Source organism: Hibiscus syriacus, unplaced genomic scaffold (assembly GCF_006381635.1).
Source record: "Hibiscus syriacus cultivar Baekdansim isolate YM2019G1 unplaced genomic scaffold, ASM638163v2 tig00111648_pilon, whole genome shotgun sequence".
Taxonomy (NCBI): Eukaryota; Viridiplantae; Streptophyta; class Magnoliopsida; order Malvales; family Malvaceae; genus Hibiscus; species Hibiscus syriacus.
Window position 1 is genome coordinate 1,122,951 of NW_024063145.1, and position 10,009 is coordinate 1,132,959.

The window sequence follows — 10,009 nt, forward strand, 5'->3', positions numbered from 1 at the left end:
CCAAGTTTTAGGTTCAGCAAAAATCCAAAAAACATGTTCGGGAGTCAGTTACGCGTGGGGAAAGATTAGTACCCCCACAAGCCCCCAAAAATTTATACCTAGTTGATTACTATATATTTAGAATCGAATTTTGAGTTTAAACTTTATCTAATTTAAAAACCATTACGGATGCAAAGTTGAAAAGGGTATTTGTTTATTAATGCCAATAGCATTCACCCCCAGCATAAATGCGGGAGATCAGCTATTGTTCCTAATAACCAGAAATTTCCTTAATTTTAGAAATCATGATGCGGTCTTGAAAAGGATGTTGACCTATTCCGACAATCACTAGTAATCACCCCCTGAGCATATTTGCGAGATATACTATTGAATCCCTAATAAGTGAATATATAAAATGCAATCAAACAATTTTTTAATAAATTATAATTAAACTAAAGATATATTAAGGTTTTCTCTTGCTTACAGTGTCAAATTATAATAATTAAAGAACTAAAAGGCATAAACATAAAAATGTAAACTCTAATATTAATCCTACTTGATTTTAACCAGTTATTGGATCGAATAATTGATATGGTCCCTTAAGCATTTATGTGAGGGACAACTCGAATTATTACCTAAATTAAAAAGAATAGTTTGAAATCTAATCTAAAATAGACGCTCTAATATTAATTTAAATTAATTTTATGATTTGAATAATTAAATTAGAATCTTGAGCAAAAGCGAGGATCAAATTAAGAATTCTCTTAATTTAATGACTAAATAAGAATCGAATAATTAAAATATTATGGGCTAAATCTAAAAAAGGTGATCCATCAAGGGCTAAATTAAAAGGATACAAATGTTAAAGGCAATAAAAGGATACAAATGTTAAAGGCAATTAAACTATATAAAAGGACTAAAATTAAAGGTAAAAAAAATGAAAGATAAAATAAAATAAAGAAAATAGTCAATTAAAGTAATGAAATTAAAGGAGTGAAATTAAATAAATAAAAATAAAGGGCAAAAAATTAAATGTGCATAAAATTAAATAACAAAAATAAAAGTGCAATAAAAATATAATGTTATCGTTAATTTTAATTTTTAACTCGGACCGTAAGTAATGCAAGTCGTACCCCGAGCGGGTCGTCACAAGGTCGTACATGATTCGAACATAAAATAAAATACATAAATCAATAAAAAGTTAGCAGTTAGTAATTAGCGGTTAGTGGTTAGAAGTTAGAAACGTTAGTTGTTAATAGAGTCTGGACCGTAATAATACGGGTCATACCCTATATAAGGTCACCGCAAGTTCATATAACAATTCAAACAAATTAATAAAAAATTAGAGTTAGAAATTAGTAAAGTTTGGATTGTAATAATGTGGGTCATACCCCAGACCTGGTCACCGCAAGATCGAATCAAACATTAACAAAAAATCAATTAAATAAACATTAGCTAAAATACAATAAAATAAAGAATCAGTGGTTAATTTGAAACAAAATAAAGAAATCAGTGACCAATTTCAAAATAAACAAAATCCAAAACGATGACCAAATTGAAATAAAATGCAATAGGATGTCAAAATCGAAATAAATAAACAAAACATGCACTTAATGACTAAAACATAAAAATAAGGAAAAGTTATGAGGACCTATGGGTGATTAACCTACGAAATAGTGACCTAAATACACAGCACGCCAAACAAGAAGAACTTGCGCGTGATTTACCCCTAAGAATGTTGACCATTTTGTGAAAATACGACAAATGTTCAGGGATTCATGTGCGATCACCCATGCGACGCCGCACTCCCCAAAAGCTAGACCAAGCGCATCGACCACCATAAATCGGTGAATCTATCCTATTCCAACCAACGCCGAACCAGCCGTAGAAGACCCAACAACCTGGAAACTGAAACACCTGTCACACTCGTCCCTTTATCTTTGACCGATGGCTTCACAAGGCTCTAACAACACCCAAACAAACCCCGGCCACCGCTCTCACTCCGAAAGCCACATGCGACCGCGGAAAAGGAAGTGACCCTCTAACCCCCAGCGGCAGACGACCAACGAAAGGTAAAGCCTGGCTCCCTCCCTCACAGTTCTGTTTCGAAAATAAAGAAAGATTGCATTAAAAATAAAGAAAGGAAAATTTAAGACCTTTGAAAAACAAGTGTTCTTTTTGTATTTTCTCCTTTGTTCGAATGAAAGAAAAAGATGAAGGGAAAGCTTTACAATTTTTTTCAAAAAAAAAAAAAGAAAACATGGGGGAGAATACACTGATCTACATTTACATAAAAATAAAGAAAAATATTGCTGATGTTGTTTGCTTGCTGCTAATGGAGTTGTGAAGGGGCTGCCGAAGGAGTTGGCGTGGAGTGTTGGAGATGGCTTGGGACTGATTGGTGGTGACAGGACATGACGGTGGCGTGGAGTGTTGAGATGATTTTGGCAGCAGCTATGGTGTGAGCGGCTGGTTTTGTTTGGGTTTGAAAATAATGGTAAAAAAATGGTGATTATAATAGGGTTGTACAATTATCATAAACACATGTAGCTTAACTTAGAGATTGTTAGATTAAAATATGCAATTGTAAGCACATATGTATAATGTTAATCTTATTATAAGGTATGATATAAAATTAAGTGATAAATTATATTACAGGCATCAAAGGTATTAAAATTTTATATAAATAAAGTGTAAATACTATAAGTTATATTTATAATTTTATAAGAGACAAATTATAAATATTTAAAAACTAATTCAATAATCAACTATATTAAAAAATAGTAATCCTTAAGAAATTGCTTTTATTTTTTAACCTAATAAATCTTGAGCATTCATTTTACATAACATAATTTCGTATTTGTTACGGTAACGTTAGTGCTAATTTAATTAAGACTCAACTTTATAAACGAATAGCATGTTTTTAAAAGGAAAAAATTGATATTCATAAAAATATATATATACAAGAATAGCTGTGTTTTGAAAAATATCAGCAGCCATGGCTTGTTTGTATATTCAGTTTTAGCCTTTTTTTTTTTTTATTTTTTTTTAGTTAAGGAGATTATAAAATAATATATGTTTTAAATATTCTTAACTATTTTATAATAAACGTTCAATCATTTTTGTAGTCATTAATGCTCGAATCATGACCTCTAGAACAATAACGATTTCTTGTAAATTCCTTCGTGCCAATTTTAATCATTTAAGTTAGAGTTTAGACATTTTAAAATTCTTTTTAAAAGTTGAAAATTTCAACCTAAACATAAATTAAATAGAAATAATATTAACACTCAAATTAAATAAAAAATACTAACCTGATATATAGATAGAATTATTATTTGATACACGTTTAATAAAAATAATAATTTTACAGATAATATTCAAACGACGTCAAATATATTTTTAAATGCACTTTAAAAAATAAATAATAAAATATTTTATATCATCTAAACAATTAGAATGTTTTTCCTATGGACAACGTAACAAATAGTAATCATATATATAGGGTTATGATCCACTTACACAATACAAAACGATTTTAGTTTTACACATATTTAAGATTTTTGGATAAGTGAAAACAGACAACTAAGATTAAATCATTGTTTTTTAGTGAATATCTTTTCATTTCCTACTTTTATTCTCAGCTATCTATTTTCATTCATCAAACGATCTTAAATCTGTTTAAAACTAAAATAATTTTACATTGCGAAAGAATATCATATCCCACCCCACACACACATATGAAACATGATCCAAATACACCTAGTGTAAAAATAAAGTTTTACATCTTTTTATGATTGTTAGGATAGGAGAAATCAAAGGCTAAGTGGATCCTAAACCCTTATATATATATATATATGGGTAAGATCATGTTATGCAATGTAAAACTCGTTTAGTTTCACACAGATTTAGGACCATTGGATGAGTGAAAATAGATGACTAAGATTAACAGTAGGAAATGAGAAGATATTCACTGAAAAAAATAAGGAATCAATCTTAGCCGATATTTTTACTCATCTAATGATTCTATATATGTATAAAACTAAAGAGTTTTATATTATGTAAGTTGATTCTAACCCGTATATATATATATATATATATATATATATATATATATATATATATGAAAGCATTCAAGTTCTTTTGCTAGTGATGAGTTATTAATAATATATCATCAAATTTACAGTTAGTTAATAGTACTAATAACAATAATATTCTTCGGCTATATTACAAATAACCGACGTTCCACACATTAAATCACAATTTTTATTACAATTCTATCCTTATTTAGCTATAGCTCCAATATATAAATCATATTCTCAATTTGTTTTGAATGTTTTGAAGCTTCGTTCATAATGTATTAAGATAATGAACAACTATTTAACAAACTAGGGTTTTTTTTATACCTCTTCTCTCGGTGGTCCGATAAACAATTCCGTCACCACTTCCGTTGTCTCCTCCTCCTCCTCCATGCTTGTCGACGATTCTAATGGTTTCATCCCATGCTCACGTAACAAAAGAACCAATGCCGAATTTAATTACCACATTGATTAATAATCTTATTAACAAATAGGTCATATTATAATTTTGGGCCCTATGTTTGATCAAATTTAGGATTTACTCCTTACATATTAATTTGGTATGTTTCGGCCTTTTACTCTCATAATATCATTAATTAATACCATTAATCATTCCGGATGAAATGCTAAGATAGTTTTTTAGGGTAAACTACGTGTTTAGTACTTAAACTATCAATTTTAGTCCATTTTAGTACATAAACTTTTGATTTTTTTTTTCAAAATCATGCCTAATGTTTAGTTGTTGTTTCATTTTAGTACCCCCGTTAAAAACTTAACCTCAAGTTTTGAAGGAAAATTTTTGAAAGTTTAGATACTAAAACATACCAAAACTGATAGTTTAGGTACTAAAAGCGTTAAATGTTTAATGGTGGGATACTAAAATGAAACAAAAACTAAATGTTATGTATGGTTTTAAAAATATTAAAAGTTTAGGTACTAAACACGTAGTTTATGCTTTTTATTAAAACTCTCCTTTGAACTCATCTGACTTGACATGATTTGTATGTGTGTTAGGAGTGTTTTATGAAGAGTCTGTCATTATTTTAATTAAATTAGCTTATTGAATTAACTAGTTGAACTTGGTAATTATATTATAAAAGTAGATGGATCAAAATAATGCAAAACCAAAGTTGGTAGGTAAATCCTAAATTTAAGTATAGTACAAGGACTATAACACTAATTTAGCCTAATAAATATGTAAATATACAAACCTCTTGTCGTAGTTTTGCATTTTCTTCCGGGTAGTTCTGCTGTGCGGCGGTTAAAAAACGGCGTGACCGGTTAAAATTTTGAAAATTTACATATTACATTATACTTATGGGTTTCGATGTTTTTCCGGGATCGATACTTTTATAAATGTATCGACACTTTATGGTTGCACCCTTTTTTGTATTCATTCTGACCAAACGTATCGACACAAATTTAGCAAGTGTCGATACTTTATGCTGACATATTTTATCATAAAACCGGTATATTTATATCGGTTACATTGTAAATTTACCTAATACGTTATAATTATCAGTTTCGATGTTTTTGGGATCGATACTTTTAATAAATGTATCGACATTTTATGCGTGCACCTCGTTTGTGCATTCATCCTGGACAATAAGTATCGACACAAATTACACAAGTATCGATACATTATGTTGACATATTTTCTAATTAACCGATATATTTATATCGGTTACATTGTTAATTTACCTATTACATTATAATTATTTGTTTTGATGTTTTTTGGGTCGATACTTGTATAAAATGTATAGACACATATTTAGGTAGTTATTGTACATACCTAAATATGTACTGCGAATTTAATGTTGTACCCACCCTTTAACTACCACTACCAATACCACAACCTATTGAAAGCATCTCGACTGAAACATGTTCAATGAACCTTTGCTTACATCTCCATCAACTCCAGGACCACTGAACTTGCACAACAAATTTTTTGCCATGGATCATACTGATGCAGACAATGTTAAGCCAACCGAGGAATGCCATGAAGTACATAATATTGATGAATCTGATAGATTGGTTGGTCATCTCTTCTGTTCACGTGACCAAGCTTGGTACTTTTATAAGGGATTCACAAGGGAACATGGGTTTAGTGCACATAAGGGAACAACACGGCTTGACGTATAACGGAATGTGAAGACACAAGAATTTTGTTGTTCCAAAGAAGGGTTTCGAGCATCAAAAGTCAATACTGTTAATCATCAACGTGCTCATACGCCAGTCACAAGAACAGGATGTAAGGCAAGAGTCGTAGTTACAGCAACAAATACAAACGATCAGTGGGTTATAAGTAAGTCTTATCAGGAACATAATCATGCATTCTACACACCTGCTATGACACCATTTATGCGTTCTAATAGAGCTATAAGTAAGGATGATATCGATGAGGCAACAACATTGAAAGAGGTCAGTGTTGGCACGTCATGAACTATTTAACGCAGCAGGCAGGGGGCTATCATAATGTTGGATTTATACATAAAGACCTCTACAATGCACTTCAAAGAGGTAAAGCAAAGGAAATCGTCGATGGGGATGTGAATGCGCTTATTGCCTACTTTGATTATAAGAAACATGATGATCCCAGGTTTTTTATGACATACTCGGTAGACGAATCAGGGGCATTGTATAATCTTATTTGGTCGGATTCTACATCGAGATCGGATTACACATGCTTCGGTGATGTAATTGCGTTCGACACAACGTACAAAGATAATTTGTATGGTTGACCAATTATGCCTATTGTCGGTGTCAATCATCACCATAACACAATTGTGTTTGCCACTTCCATAATCGCTGACGAGACGTCTCAATCTTTTGAGTGGGTGCTACAGAATTTTTTAGAAGCCATGATGAATAAATCAACTATTTCAGTTGTCACCGATGGGGATAGGGCAATGCAGAGGGCTATCAAATCTGTTATCCCTTATGCTAAGCATAGATTATGTTCTTGGCATCTTTCTCGCAATGCACAAGCTAACATTGGTGACCCAAAATTTACAGCAGCATTCTCAAAATGCATGGCTTCCTGGTGGACAACCGAGGAATTTGATATTCAATGGCATTCGGTTGTTTCAGAATTCAACGTCGAAAAGCATCCATGGGTGATTACGAAGGGAAATACACGACACTTATGGGCAGAAGCATATCTAACCGGTCATTTCTTTGCCAATATTCGCTCAACACAAAGGTGCGAGTCTATGAATGCTTCACTAGCGATTGCACTGAAACACAAGAAGACATATTTAGATGTTGTTCGTGCAATTGAAGATGGAATTAGTAGAATGCATATGAACGAGTTAAAATCGGATTATTTAAGTTCCATACGAGCCCTTCTAGATTACAAAATTGTTCGACCTTGAAAGCCATGTTGCTACGATTTTTACCCGCGAATCTTTTCGTGCGTTCCAAGATGAACTTCTACAGGAGACATTGTACCGGATTGAGGCAGAGATTCAGTCCTTGTTAGATGAATGTCAACATTATATTTTGTCAAAGTACAAAGAAAAAAATAGGAAATTTGAAATTAGTTTTGATTCTCGTACGAAAACCCTAATTTGCTCCTGCAAAAAATTCGAGACCGTTGGACTTCCGTGTCGCTATCAACTTCACATTTTGAAGCACTTGTATTACACATATTTTCCCGGGACTTTGATTCAAAGTAAATGGACTAATGATGCGAAGGCTTCTGCACCCAGTTATGTTGACTTGAATGTGTCTTCAGAAGTGATGCAAATGGCACGGTTCGCTGCTCTACGTTCAACGTCAAGTAGGTTATGCTACATTGCATCAAAGATAGATGAGTCTTTCAAAACCGCAGGAGATGAGATGAAAAGACTAATAGAAAAATTAGAAAACTCATTTACCAGAGCATTGTAGTAAACAACGTTCGTGACCCTCAACGAAAACAACGCAAGCGAAAAGAAGTACCGAAGAACAAGGTCGAGAAGATAATTAGGCGATGTGGGTACTGCAACGGTGAGGGACATAACAAACTAACATGTCCTCAAGTCAAGCTCAGTTTGAGTATAATGTAAATTATACAAAATTAACCCTATATTTACAAAATTTACTCTCTTAGTCTATTTTTATTGTGGATTACGAGACCGTTTAATATTTCATCCACATCATCACATAAATACCAAACAATCTGTAGAGTATAGTCTCCCGCAATCATGGTCGGAATCAGTTCTGTAACTGGGATTATCCAGGTTAATCATGTTGACAGCATAGCCAATAAAACCTGGGGTTTATTTACAAAGTGTCGATACATGTTGTAGACCTATTCTCTCATAAAATCGGTATATTTATATCGGTTATATTACAAAATTACCTATTATATTATAATTATGGGTTTCGATGTTTTCGGTATCGACACTTTTAATAAATGTATCAACACTTTGTGCGTTCATCCTTTTTGGCATCCATTCTGGAAAAAAATATCGACACAAATTTAACAACTGTAGCTACATGTTATAGACCTATTCTCTCATAAAACCGGTATTTTTATACCGGTTACATTGTAAATTTACCTATTACATTATAATTATGGGTTTTGATGTTTTTGGGATCGACACTTTTTGAAAATATATCGACACTTTATGCGTTCACCTTTTTTGGAATCCATTCTAGACAAAAATTGTCGACACAATATTAATAAGTGTCGATACATATTATAGACCTATTCTCTCATAAAACCGGTATATATACCGGTTATATTAAAAATTACCTATTACATTATAATTATGGGTTTCAATGTTTTTGAGATCGACACTTATAATAAATGTATCGAAACTTTATGCGTGCAACCCTTTTGGATTGACACTCTATGAAAATGTATCGACACTTTGTAGGTTCACCCTTTTTGTCATCCATTCTGGACAAAAAGTATCACACAATACTAATAAGTGTCGATAAATGTTGTAGACATATTTTTCATAAAACCGGTATATTTATATCGATTACATTGAAAAATTACCCATTACATTATAATTATGGGTTTCGATGTTTTTTGGGTCGTTACTTTTTATATATGGATCGACACTTTATGGGAAACTTTAAGTTTGGATACATTATAAATATACCGATATTTCTAAGTATGAAAACTTTGTTGTGGAGATCATAGAAAACATTTCTTTAATAATTTGTTTCGATACATTTGCACGCAGATGTAAAATACATTAATAACTAGTATTGATATTTCAAAATCCTCAAATGTATATGTATATAGAGAAGCAAATATGGAATAATTAATGGAAATATACACATAATATAATCAAACCAAAAGATACATACACAACAATGTTCAAATAATGTACCGACAACGAAATTAATCCGATGAAAAAGGGTTATTTCTAACGAAGTCCGGAACATTAGGCGCCTTCAACAAATTTTCCAAATACTCTCGTATGTTTCCGCCTTTTTCTAAGGACATACATAAATAATTTCAATTATCAAACTAACGAGGTACAATTTTACTAACAAAAAACTAAATTCGCATAAGCATGAATAAATTTGTGTCATACCTAGAGCACTGTAGTTCGAATGGGAAGCAACGTCAAATGTATGTGGACATATGTAATTGTATTTCTATATAAACACACAAATTGTTAAAATAATCAATGTATGAACACCTGTTTAACTGGAAAAACATATTGCATAAATGCAACTTACCGGATTATAAATCATTTTTTCCGCTGAATCATTGACCAAAAGTGTATTTAGCTCGTTAAAATCAGGACACGTGTTCCAAACATCATTGAGATCTTTACAGTAGGTAACATTATCGTATGTTTTGCATTCTGCTTGATCCTGTTCACAAACAGCCGAACATAAATATGTAGGAATCATAGACAAAGAAAAGTCAGCAAACTGTAATGACATTCATCTTACCCAACGAATAGAAAATGCTCAGAAAATAAAGGTAGTTTCTCAAGTAC

At 31.8% G+C, this 10,009-nt stretch overlaps 2 long non-coding RNA genes across 2 annotated transcripts; one reads left to right on the top strand and one right to left on the bottom strand.

Annotated features, from left to right (window-relative positions):
• The first annotated feature begins 1,760 nt into the window (after positions 1 to 1,760).
• LOC120166865 lies at positions 1,761 to 2,638 on the top strand. The gene is made up of 2 exons (XR_005519973.1): positions 1,761 to 2,051; positions 2,329 to 2,638. It is a non-coding gene; the product is annotated as an uncharacterized LOC120166865 (long non-coding RNA).
• Positions 2,639 to 4,238: 1,600 nt separating this feature from the next.
• LOC120166856 lies at positions 4,239 to 5,304 on the bottom strand. Its single transcript, XR_005519971.1, has 2 exons — positions 5,270 to 5,304; positions 4,239 to 4,484 (listed from the first exon to the last, which is right to left on the bottom strand). It is a non-coding gene; the product is annotated as an uncharacterized LOC120166856 (long non-coding RNA).
• Positions 5,305 to 10,009: the final 4,705 nt, after the last annotated feature.